Here is a 13,043-nt window from a genome sequence, read left to right as displayed (position 1 = left end):
TATCTTGAATGGTGTTGATGTGGTGATTTATGAAAGTAACAGTAAAAAAGATTAAGAGTAATTTTCATATATCTTTAAATTGCATTATTCTAACTCATCAAAACTTTTTTACATATAAAGAACAAGACATTCTTAGGGAATCTGAGTAGTTTCAAAATTTTATCATGCTCAGAGGCCCCAAAAACATTATAAAAGTGTAATATATGTTTGTCGTTTTAAGGCTCTAATACCAGGAATGAACACTAGAGGTCCTCATAAGATAAGGAATCGTTTGCCTCTAATGCTATTTAGCTCATTCTCAGTGTATAAGAATGACAATAATGCATAGAATCAGTTGATATGTACTGTACTGTCAGTGTACTTTTACATAATTATTTTATATAAATGCTTAAAGAGCATTAAAATCTTTTTTTAATCTATAAAGGAAAAATTATATACACACACTCTCACTGATTTGATAAAAAATCTTATAAGTATGACACTTTACTGCTCAGTTCATTTAATTAGAAGAAGAAACAAATACATAAAGTAAGTTAATATGTATTTATTTTTAATATATTTGTTTAGCATTATTTCACAGATGCTGATAGATCATTAAAATATTGTTTTAAAATGGTTGTAGATCATAAAATATGTTGGAAAGTATTTAAAATAGGATCTCTTTTTTTAATATTAGTTCATGCATTAACAAACATGAACTAACAAAGAACAATACATTTTTACTCGATTTTCTTCAAACTTCAGAATAATGTCAAAACACGGCCGATGAGAATCTGTAAAGGTGTCCCTGATGCATCAAATGCTATTGCCATGGCACATTTAAAAAATGTACATTAAAATATTTGTTTCCTGTGTTTTTTAAAGGCAGGTAACATGTTTAGAATTTATTTTTCAATTTGCAGTAATTTTATATCTTTAAAGTGCAGCACCCAAAGTCTTTGAAACTTTTTTCATACAGAGAACTAGTCATTCTGATCAAACACAGTTAATTTCAGATTTATACAAAACTCAATGAATTAAAGAAAATTAAAAAACAAATCTGATCTCACTCTGCTCTGTACTCTGTGTGTGTGTGTGTGTGTGTGTGTGTGTGTGTGTGTGTGTGTGTGGTAAGTGGCTGGGTGTGTGGGGAGGGGGGATGGGTGGTAAGAGAGAGAGTCAGAGAGGAGGAGAGAAGGTTAGGCTTAGGCCAGAGGGTTACTGTGAATGCATGTGCCCAGTGGGCACCGTTTTCCTGATGCTGCTGGGATGGCGACTGCGCAGACGGCGAGGGCCCGTTCATCGCTGCTTGCAGCTTTAATTTTTTTTTTTTTTTTTCAAACTTCCAGGCACTTTTGGGGGCCTTAACATACTCAAAAACTCTTGAAAATTTGCACACACGTCGGAATCTGCGGCCATCAGGACGCCACAGAGGCTGGGACCCGGGCGTGGTTCAGGGCCTCTACAGCGCCCCCTGGAACACAGTTTGAAAACTTGATGTACTGCGCACACATACTTGCACGTACTGATATGAAACTCGGTACACATATAGATCTCACTGAGCCAAACAACTTTTGTACTCTATGTCATAGGCTCCACGCAACAGGAAGTGAGATATTTAGGGCTGTTTAAAAAGCGCATGCTCTGGAATTTAACGTACTCCTCCCAGGGTTTCCATAGGATTGTCACCAAACTCGGTCAGCATGATCTCAAGACATTGGGGATGCTAAATTGCGAGGGGATTTTTGATATCTCGAACGGTTTGGCCGTGGCAAGGCGACAAAATTTTGGCGAGAAATGAGAAACAGGAAGTGTCTAATAACTGTTGCACACATTGCCTGATTCTGATGAAACTTCACCAGTTTGTTCGTTGTATGATGCCGATTCCATAAATGTGACTATTATGAGTAAAAGTTATAGCGCCACCAACTGGCAGCAGGAAACGTGTCATTTTCAAAATGCTTTGAAATCAGCCTCTTAATTTTACTCGATTTTCAAAATCATCAAAATCATGTCAAAACACGGCCGATAAGAATATGTAAAGGGGTCGATGATAAATCAAATGCTGTTGCCATGGCAATGTCTCAAACTTTAAAATTAGATTCCTGTCTTTTCGAGGCAGATAACATGCTTAGAATTTCATGAAACTCAACACACACATCAATATTAATGATAGTTAGACACTGGCAAAAGGTCATAAATGGGCGTGGAGCAGGTACTCTATAGCGCCATCTTTTGACAAAAGATGGGGGGTTAGTTTTTCCTACAGTCACCAAACTCTGTACATATATTGTTCTCATCAATCTGGACAACTTTCTAAATTAAACTCATTAGCTAAGACCAACAGGAAGCCGGCTATTTCAATTTGAATGTGTTTTTTTGGAAAAATCAGGCTGTAAACAAATTCACACTCCTTCTAAGAACAACCAGTTATTCACACCAAACTTTTTTAACATGAAGAGAAGATTCTGAAGATGTTAAATTGCGAGCGGATTTGGGATATCTTGAACGGTGCTGACGAGGTGATTTTTAAAAAAAACATAACCCTAATTTTTTATATCTTTAAAGTGCAGCATCCAAACTCTTTAAAACTTTTTTCACACAGAGATCTAATCATTATGAGCAAGTGCTGGTAATATCATAATTATTCAAGCTTCTATGAATTAAAGAAAATTAACCCTCTGGGGCCGACGGTCACGCCGGTGTGACCAACCTACTTTTTTTAAGATCAGCGCAAAAGACACTAAAAATGCTCTGTCGGTTTAAGTCATACACATTAGAGATATACATCAATGGAAACTGTAAAGCGTGTACTTTTATTTGGGCACACTCAAAAGAACAGCAGAAAGTTGTGTTTTTTTATTTAGAATAAAGAAAACAAACAGGGTGCTTTCTGTTTTCTCTGTCTCCGTGAACTGCTTTTAGAAATGCGTCACTTAAATCATTCAAACACGGTGAATATTTAGCACACAAACATAAAAGTGGTATCTACTGAAAGCTTGAGATTTATGCTTTTAAACGAAGTAAGTTTTATCAAAAACAAATAATCTGTGATAAATTAATCTATATGAAACCAAGGAGATGTCTAGTCTATCCAGTTCCAACTAATTATCTCTAATGTGACCGCGCCCACTATCGCGAAATCTTTTGCCATGCAAATTAGCCATGTGCTACTAGCGTGGCAAGGACCGGAGTATCTGTAGGCGAGGAAACTCCCACATCACCGCAACAAAGCAACATGACTTCAAGTTCATCTTGGTTACAGTTTGTTACTGAATGAAGATATGCTGTGAGGAACAAGACTTATATTTACCACGATCATAAGAAGGACGCGATGAGACGCAAACCCAGCAGGAGGAGACATTTACATGAGTAAGTCTTACTTTCATTTTCCTACTAGCTTTCGCTGTTATTTACTTTGACAAAACATGTACACATTTTACTAGTTAGACTTATTCCAAACTAAAATTCCTGACTTTATCAAATGAAACATTATGAAGTACGTTTGATTGCATTGCATCTCTTACAATGGCAGGATATTTATAATGTTCTAGAAAAACGATGTGATTATGACTGTGAGATGCATTTATGACGATATCTTTATGAATGTAGAATCATACTTTATTTATTTATTTTATTGTATAACAGTGTAAAAGTAATATGAGTGCTTACACTGAATGTGTGTTTACATCACGTTTATTAGTAATATAGTGCTGTCACGGTTCACATATCTGCCGTGTTCTCGTGTCCCGTGATCTGTGGTTTGTCATGTGATTGTCTGCTCGCTCAGCTGAGCTGCCAATCAGTCCGGCGCAGGTGTCTCTCATCATCATCAGCCTACATATACTCACCTCATTCTCTCTTTCCCCATCCAATAGTTCGTCTGGATGTTGTGGTCGTGCTGGTTCTGTCTTCGTGTGTCTTGGTCTTCATGTGGATTATTTCGTGTCTGGATTTTCGTCGTGTTTGCACTGAACTTCAGCAGGATTCAGCACCACGGGACTCACGCCACCGCACCTCCAGCCATCTTGCCCCTGCTCCACCCCAGCCGAGAGATTTCATCACCAGAGCCTTGCTGTATACTCACCTTAATTTCTAATAAACTGTATTTCACTGCATTTGCTTCCTTCCTCATTTCACCGTCACAGAACTATTGGACCAACAATGGAAGCAGCAGGCACTTCACAACCCACCATGGAGCACTATCTACAGGAGTGCATCTCTCGGCTGGAGAAACAGGAAAAAAGCTCGAGTGACTCCGGTCAAGCGATCCGAGTTTTGGTGGGGCAGGTGTCCGAGTTGACCCAGCGCATGCAACAGCTGCAACCTACCGCTGCGCCAGCCACACCACCCACGCCGCCCGCCCCTTTCGCATCACCGGGACCATCTGCGGCTAGCCAACATCTGGAGCCCCGCCTTCCCCCGCCGGAGGCCTATAGTGGTGAGTCAAATTTCTGCCGAGCTTTCCTCACCAAATGCTCCATGCATTTCGCTCTCCAACCGCGCACCTTTTTGAGTGAGGAAAGCAAGGTGGCGTTTGTACTCACCCTATTGACGGGGAGGGCGGCACTTTGGGGCACGGCGGTGTGGGAGAATCAGGATCCTTGCTGTGCCTCGTTCCAGACACTCTCAAGTGAAATGAAGAGGGTGTTCGATCGCGCGGCTTCAGGAAGGGAGGCCGCGCGGACTTTGATGGATCTCCGACAGGGGGAGAGATCCGTCTCCGACTATTCTATAGAATTCCGCACCTTAGCAGCAGAGTGTCAATGGAACGAGGAGGCGCAGTGGGATAGGTTCTTGCATGGGTTGGCTGATCGCGTCCAACGAGAAATCTATGCCCTGGATCTACCCGCCGACCTCAACGGACTCATCGAGCTTGCTTTGCGGGTAGACTCTCGTCTCTCCCGAGCCGAGCGGCGGGGATTACCCGCTCTGCTCCCCCCTGGGGAGGGAAATCCACCTCGAGCCAGCGGCCACGACGCGATCAGCCACAACGACGATCACGAGCCCATGCAGGTGGGTCGAACTCGGCTTTCTCGGGAGGAGAAGGAGAGGCGGAGATCCCAAGGACTGTGTTTGTACTGCGGGGCGCCCGGCCATTTTGCATTCAGCTGCCCGGTAAAAGGGCCAGCCCGGCAGTAAATCTGAGGCTACTGTCGGGTGGGATCTCTGCTAAAAAGACCTCATCCAGCTCGACCTCCACGCTCCTCCCGATTAGGTTAAGATGGCAGAAGCACGATCATCACTGCACTTCTGGACTCTGGGGCTGAAGGTAACTTCATGGACTACAATTTTGCCATTCATAATCATGTTCCCCTTGTTCCCCTCTCCAATTCTGTCACAGTCTTCGCTCTCAACGGTCAAACATTACCCAAGATCACCCACATCACTGAACCCGTCACTCTCACTGTGTCTGGCAATCACAGTGAGAGTGTTTCACTTTACATTCTGGACTCTCCCAACGCACCCATCGTCTTGGGGCACCCTTGGCTCATCAAACACAACCCCCGGATTGATTGGCAGCTCAAGTCGGTGTCTGAGTGGAGCAATAAGTGTCATGAGTCTTGTCTTGTGTCTGCTTGTCCATCTGTTTCTACTTCTATGTTTCAGGAGAAGGCGGTGGATGTGTGTAACGTGCCCGTAGAGTACCTCGACCTGAAGGAAGTGTTCAGTAAGTCTCGGGCTGCCTCTCTCCCTCCTCATCGTCCCTATGACTGTGCGATAGAGTTATTGCCAGGTACGTCTCCGCCCAAGGGCAAGTTATATTCGCTCTCAGTTCCTGAGAGAGAGGCTATGGAGAAATACATTTCTGATTCTCTAGCAGCCGGGTTCATTCGACCCTCCTCTTCTCCAGCGGGGGCGGGGTTCTTTTTTGTGGGGAAGAAAGACGGATCTCTGCGACCTTGTATTGATTACCGGGGGCTGAATAATATCACGGTAAAGAATACTTATCCTTTGCCGTTGATATCTTCAGCCTTCGAGAGGTTGCAGGGAGCGTCAGTCTTCACTAAATTGGACTTAAGAAACGCATATCATTTGGTTCGCATCAGGAGGGGAGATGAATGGAAGACCGCCTTTAATACCCCCAGGGGGCACTTTGAATACTTGGTCATGCCCTTCGGCTTGTCCAACTCCCCAGGGGTCTTTCAAGCACTCGTCAATGACGTGCTACGAGACATGGTCGATCAGTTCATATATGTCTAACTGGACGACATATTGATTTTTTCTTCATCTCTCCAGGAACATTTGCAGCACGTCAGACGAGTGCTTCAGAGGCTGTTAGAGAATGGGCTTTTTGTCAAGGCGGAGAAATGCGTTTTTCATGCACAGTCTGTTCCTTTTCTAGGGTACATCTTGTCGGCTGAGGGAGTTCGTGTGGACCCGGAAAAGGTTAAGGCTGTGGTGGATTGGCCAACTCCAGATTCCCGTAAGGCCCTACAGAGGTTTCTGGGGTTTGCCAATTTTTACCGGCGCTTTGTTCGTAATTACAGCCAACTAGCCTCACCTCTGACCGCCTTAACCTCCCCCAGAACGACGTTCAGGTGGTCGGACGCAGCCGAGGCCGCGTTTACCAAACTCAAGAGCCGCTTTGTTTCGGCTCCCATTCTCGTCACCCCTGATCCTTCACGTCAGTTCGTGGTGGAGGTTGACGCATCAGAGGTGGGGGTAGGTGCGGTGTTGTCACAACGTTCGGCCACAGACGACAAGATGCATCCCTGCGCGTTTTATTCACATCGTCTGTCACCTGCGGAATCAAATTATGATATTGGTAATCGAGAGTTGTTGGCAGTCAAGTTAGCATTGGAAGAATGGCGTCATTGGTTAGAGGGGTCGGGGGTACCTTTCATAGTATGGACCGATCACAAAAACCTCAAATATATTAAGACTTCTAAAAGATTGAACTCTAGGCAGGCTCGGTGGGCCCTTTTTTTCGGACGTTTTGATTTTACTCTTTCGTAACGCCCGGGTTCCAAAAATGTTAAACCCGATTCTTTGTCGCGTATTTTTGACTACTCCGATCGCCCGTCCACTCCCGAGAGTATTTTTCCAGAGACGCTTATCGTTTCAACTCTCACATGGGAGGTCGAAGAGAAGGTTAAAAGAGCCTTAGATGGGGTAACGCCTCCGGCCGCTTGTCCACCGAACCGCTTATTTGTGCCAGAGGGATTACGGTCCGAGGTCATACAATGGGGACATTCTTCTAATATAGCCTGTCATCCAGGGGTTAATCGAACCATACATTTGGTCAAGCAACGATTCTGGTGGCCTCTCATGGCTCGTGACGTTCGCAGTTTTGTTTTGGCTTGTTCAGTCTGTGCCACGGGCAAGACGTCTAACAGACCCCCTGATGGGCTCCTTCAACCGCTGCCGATCCCTTCGAGACCCTGGTCCCACATCGCGCTAGATTTTGTCACCACCCTCCCGCCCTCCCAGGGCAACACGGTAGTTTTGACCGTGGTGGACCGGTTCTCGAAGGCGGTCCATTTTATTCCCTTGCCCAAATTACCCTCAGCCAAGGAGACAGCGGTGGTTGTCGTTGACCACGTCTTTCGGCTACATGGCCTCCCGACAGACGTGGTCTCCGACAGAGGTCCCCAATTTGTGTCCAAATTTTGGAGAGAATTTTGTAAATTATTGGGGGCAACTGTTAGTCTTTCTTCAGGTTTCCACCCTCAGAGCAATGGGCAAACTGAGAGAGCCAACCAAGACTTGGAAAGGGCGCTACGATGCATGGTCACTAAGAATCCTTCCTCCTGGAGCCAACAACTCTCAATGGTGGAGTATGCCCACAATTCATTACCAGTATCATCCACGGGCCTATCACCATTTGAATGTAGTTTAGGGTACCAGCCACCTAATTTTCCCAGTCTGGAATCCGAAGTCGCGGTCCCCTCCGCCCACGCCTTCGTCCAGAGGTGTCATCGCACCTGGACTAAAGCCCGTGAGACTCTACTCCAAGTGGGAGCGCGCACCAAGGCCAAAGCTGATCGCCACCGGTCGAGGCCTCCCGTATATGTCGTCGGTTCCAAAGTGTGGCTTTCTACTAAGAACATTCCACTCCGATCCGTATCTAATAAACTTGCTCCTAAATTCATTGGCCCATTTCCTGTCACCAAGATCATTAGTCCGGTGGCAGTCCACCTTAAACTTCCTCCAGTATACAGGAGGATTCATCCCGTCTTCCATGTCTCTAAAATTAAACCCGTGTTTTTTGCAAGTATTAATCCGCCCACCCCGGTTCCTCCACCGCCGCGACTCGTAGACGGGGAACCAACCTATTCGGTAAATCGTATTCTGGACTCTAGGCGGAGGGGACGCGGATACCAGTACTTGGTGGACTGGGAAGGTTACGGTCCGGAGGAGAGAAGTTGGGTACCTGCCAGAGACATACTGGATCACTCCCTTATTGATGATTACAATCAACAGGTAAGAGGGTCTGGGAACGTCGAGGGACGTTCCTAGGAGGAGGGGTACTGTCACGGTTCACATATCTGCCGTGTTCTCATGTCCCGTGATCTGTGGTTTGTCATGTGATTGTCTGCTCGCTCAGCTGAGCTGCCAATCAGTCCGGCGCAGGTGTCTCTCATCATCATCAGCCTACATATACTCACCTCATTCTCTCTTTCCCCGTCCAATAGTTCGTCTAGATGTTGTGGTCGTGCTGGTTCTGTCTTCGTGTGTCTTGGTCTTCATGTGGATTATTTCGTGTCTGGATTTTCGTCGTGTTTGCACTGAACTTCAGCAGGATTCACCACCACGGGACTCACGCCACCGCACCTCCAGCCATCTTGCCCCTGCTCCACCCCAGCTGAGAGATTTCATCACCAGAGCCTTGCTGTATACTCACCTTAATTTCTAATAAACTGTATTTCACTGCATTTGCTTCCTTCCTCATTTCACCGTCACAAGTGCTAAACGATAATTATTAGTTTCTTAGATATTACATGTCCTTTTTTTTACATTAGTACAAATTCTAGAGTATAGACTGTATTCTGACAGATGATCCTGATATGATTTTTGGTTTGTTTTGTTTTTGTAGTGATCTCAAACCTGCTCAAAAGATGAATCCTGCCCTCTTTCCCTTGAGTCCCTTCAAACTGTTTTCCTCTGAGATCACTAGAAACTTGAGATGTTCAACTACACTGATATTCTAGTGTAAAACAAGTTTTGACTTTTTTTCTATTTTTTTAAGGGCACACAAAATAGCAGGTAAGATTTGTTTCATTTGTTGAACAGAATTCAGAAGAAGTTTTCAGAAATGCCACAAAGTCTGTGCACATCTGTGTGGTAAGATGAGGGAGCTCAATAATGTGTCTTGGACCTTCATTATGTATGTTTTGTTTATACAGTGATATTAAATAAAATAAAAATAATCTAAAACTCCATTCTCTGAATCTTCTCACATTGTTTCCTTACTTGCTATAGTAAAGTCAGTCATTGATGGGGCCATTAGGGAGGGCTCTTTTGTCTCTCAGGTGTGAATTGCTAAATATTCATGGGCCATTGCCACACCTATGAATAATCCCTTTCGATCACAAAACATGTTTTATAAAATTTAAATCAATATATTGTTTTCTCTGAACGAGTGAACGAGATGATTTTCACATCATTTGGTTGAAAAAATTCTAGCCTACGACATCCAATTAACTAAAGTCTTGTAAAGAAATGTCCTGTATGTGCTTCATGGCCTTATTTCAGTGACTTCAAAACTTTAGATTTTCAATAACCACGCATAAACATAGTTTTCTCAAAAACACAAACATGCACATTAATGTTGCTTGCATATTATTGTAGCCCAATATGTGCTGATTACAATGTAATCTGACTTTAACCATTCATATGTTTTTAAGATACTGAAAAAAGCACAAATGTCAGGGCATGTCAAAACTTCTTCAGGGCCCCAAAACACCTCAGGCCCCAGAGGGTTAAAAAAAGAAATCAGTAAACTGCTGTCACTGGGCTGACAGTCTGTGTTCAGTCACTAGAAGAGTGACTGATGGGGGGAGGGGTGAAAGGGAAAGAGACCAGTGGAACATGCTGTTTTGTTTAAGACCATCTTTGAGGAAGATGCACATTGCACATTGCTGTGTAGTGTAATCTACATAAATATGTCTGAACTTTGAGAGTCTGATCTTTGAGAAAATATAAAGGGTCACAAACTCTTTAATTCTTTGTATATTGCAGTTGTTGTTTTTTTATTTATTTTTTACTGAACTGTACCATGAACTTGTCCTATTCAGTCACATAGCAAAAGATTAAGAAAAATACAACTTTTTAGCATGAGCAATTTAGCTTCATTGATAGACATTTATTTTCATAATTTAAATTTTAGATTCAATAAAAAAACCACTAACAATTTCAAGACAAACTTTGACAACAAAAAAAACTTTGCTGTTATCTGTTCAAAACATCTGAAAATTATACCATTTTAAGATGAGTTATATATTATATATATATATATATATATATATATATATATATATATATATATATATATATATATATATATCTCGCCCCATTACAATACTGAACTTGATTTTTAAAGATATTTTGAAAGAAAGAAGCGTTTATAGAGCACTTTGTGTATTGCTGTACACCCACATGAACTGTGTTCATGTTCATGTTAATTCACAGTACATAAACTAATGTTAAAATATACTATTTTACCATTAAACAATATATGAATACTTTTTTTTAGCTTAATATTAATTAACATTAATAAATACTATTTAATTATTGTTCATGTTAAGTAATATAGTTAATGTTAACAAATGAAACTGGTTGGCAATTTTATATATTGTGTGTATGTGTCTGTGTGTTGATTTTAAAGTTGAACCCTTTCAATTAAGTAAACTTTAAATCCAAACTTGCTGAGGGTTACTGTGAATGCATGTGCCAACTGGGCACCGTTTTCCAAATTGATTCTTTCTTAGTTATGTAGCGCTTAAAAGTGATGTCTTATAACAGGAGTCACCTGCAAAGCAATATCCACACACAAATTGTACAGATAGGTAACGATGACATTTAAGCAGAAGTGGTTGACGTAAAGCAAGCAATAATAACATTTTGTCATCATCATGAATTACATGTTCTTATCATCATCATCAGAATATAGGGAAAATGTTCCCTATATTGTGAATGGCTTTGGGATATCTTGAACGGTGTTGATGTGGTGATTTATGAAAGTAACAATAAAAAAGATGAAGAGTTATTTTCATATATCTTTAAATTGCATTATTCTAACTCATCAAAACTTTTTACATATAAAGAACAAGAAATTCTTAGGAAATACGTGTAGTTTCAAAATGTTATCATGCTAAGAGGCCCCAAAAACATTAAAAGTGTCATTTAAATTTGTCAGATTAAAGCTCTAATACCAGGGATGAACACTAGAGGTCCTCATAAGATAAGGAATCGTTTGACCTCTAATGCTATTTAGCTCATTGTCAGTGTATAAGAATGACAATAATCCATAGAATCAGTTGATATATACTGTACTGTCAGTGTACTTTTACATAATTATTTTGTATAGGTGCTTAAAGAGCATTAAAATCTTTTTTTTTATCTTTTAAGGAAAAATTATATGATTTAAATACATATATACACTCTCACTGGTAGAACAAAAAATCTTATAAGTATGACACTATACTGCTCAGTTCACTTAATTAGAATGAGAAACAAATACAAAAAGGCCAAAAAAAATCAACTAAGTTAATATGTATTTATTTTTAATATATTTGTTTATAATTATTTCACAGATGCTTATAGATTATTAAAATAATATTTAAAAATGCTTGTAGACCATAAAACATGGTAACTATTTAAAATAGGGTCTCTTTTGTTAACAATGGTTAATGAACTAACAAACATGAACAAACAACGAGCAATATATTTGAACTCGATTTTCTTCAAACTTCATCAGAATAATGTAAAAGCCCTGATGCATCAAATGCTGTTGCCATGGCAAATAAATAAAAATAAAAAATACATTCAAATATTTGTTTCCTGTGATATTTAAGGAAGATAGCGTGCTTAGAATTTCATTTTCCATTTTCAATTTTCAATGATTTGTTATATATTTAAAGTGCAGCATCCTAACTCTTTGAAACTTTTTTCATACAAATAACTATTCATTCTGATCAAACAAAGTTCATTTCATAATTATACAAAACTCCACGAATGAAAGAAAATAAAAAATATATATCTGATCTCACTCTGCTCTGCACTCAATGTGTGTGTTTGTGTGGTAAGTGGTTGAGTGTAAGGAGGGGGATGGGTGGTAAGAGAAAGAGTCAGAGAGGAGGAGAGACACTTAGGGTTAGTCCAAAGGGTTACTGTGAATGCATGAGCCAACTGGGCACCGTCTTCCTGATGCTATTGGGATGGCGACTGCACAGACGGCGAGGGCCCGGTCATCGCTGCTTGCAGCTTTAATTTTTTTTTTTTTCAACCGTTGGGGCACTTTTGGGGGCCTTAACATACTCAAAAACTCTTGAAAATTTGCACACACGTTGGAATCTGCCCTCGTCTGGACGCCACAGAGGCTGGGACCCGGGCGTGGTTCAGGGCCTCTACAGCGCCCCCTGGAACACAGTTTGAAAACTTGATGTACTGCGCACACATACTTGCACATATTGATATGAAACTCGGTACACATATTGACCTCATCGAGCTGTTTAAAAAAAGCTGTTTAAAAAAAGGGCTGTTTAAAAAGCACATGCTCTGGAATTTAACGTACTCCTCCCAGGATTTCCATAGGATTGTCACCAAACTCGGCCAGCATGATCTCAAGACATTGGGGACGCTAAATTGCGAGGGGATTTTTGATATCTCGAACGGTTTGGCCGTGGCAAGGCGACAAAGTTATGGTGAGAAATGAGAAACAGGAAGTGTCTAATAACTGTTGTACACATTGCCTGATTCTGATGAAACTTCACCAGTTTGTTCCTTGTATGATGCCGATTTCATAAATGTGACTATTATGAGTCAAAGTTATAGCGCCACCAACAGGCAGCAGGAAGCGTGTCATTTTCAAAATCCTTTGAAATCAGCCTCTTAATTGT

Source organism: Garra rufa, chromosome 20, assembly GCF_049309525.1.
Source record: "Garra rufa chromosome 20, GarRuf1.0, whole genome shotgun sequence".
Lineage (NCBI taxonomy): Eukaryota > Metazoa > Chordata > Actinopteri > Cypriniformes > Cyprinidae > Garra > Garra rufa.
The sequence above is the reverse complement of the archived record's forward strand: the minus strand, read 5'-3'. Positions refer to the sequence as shown.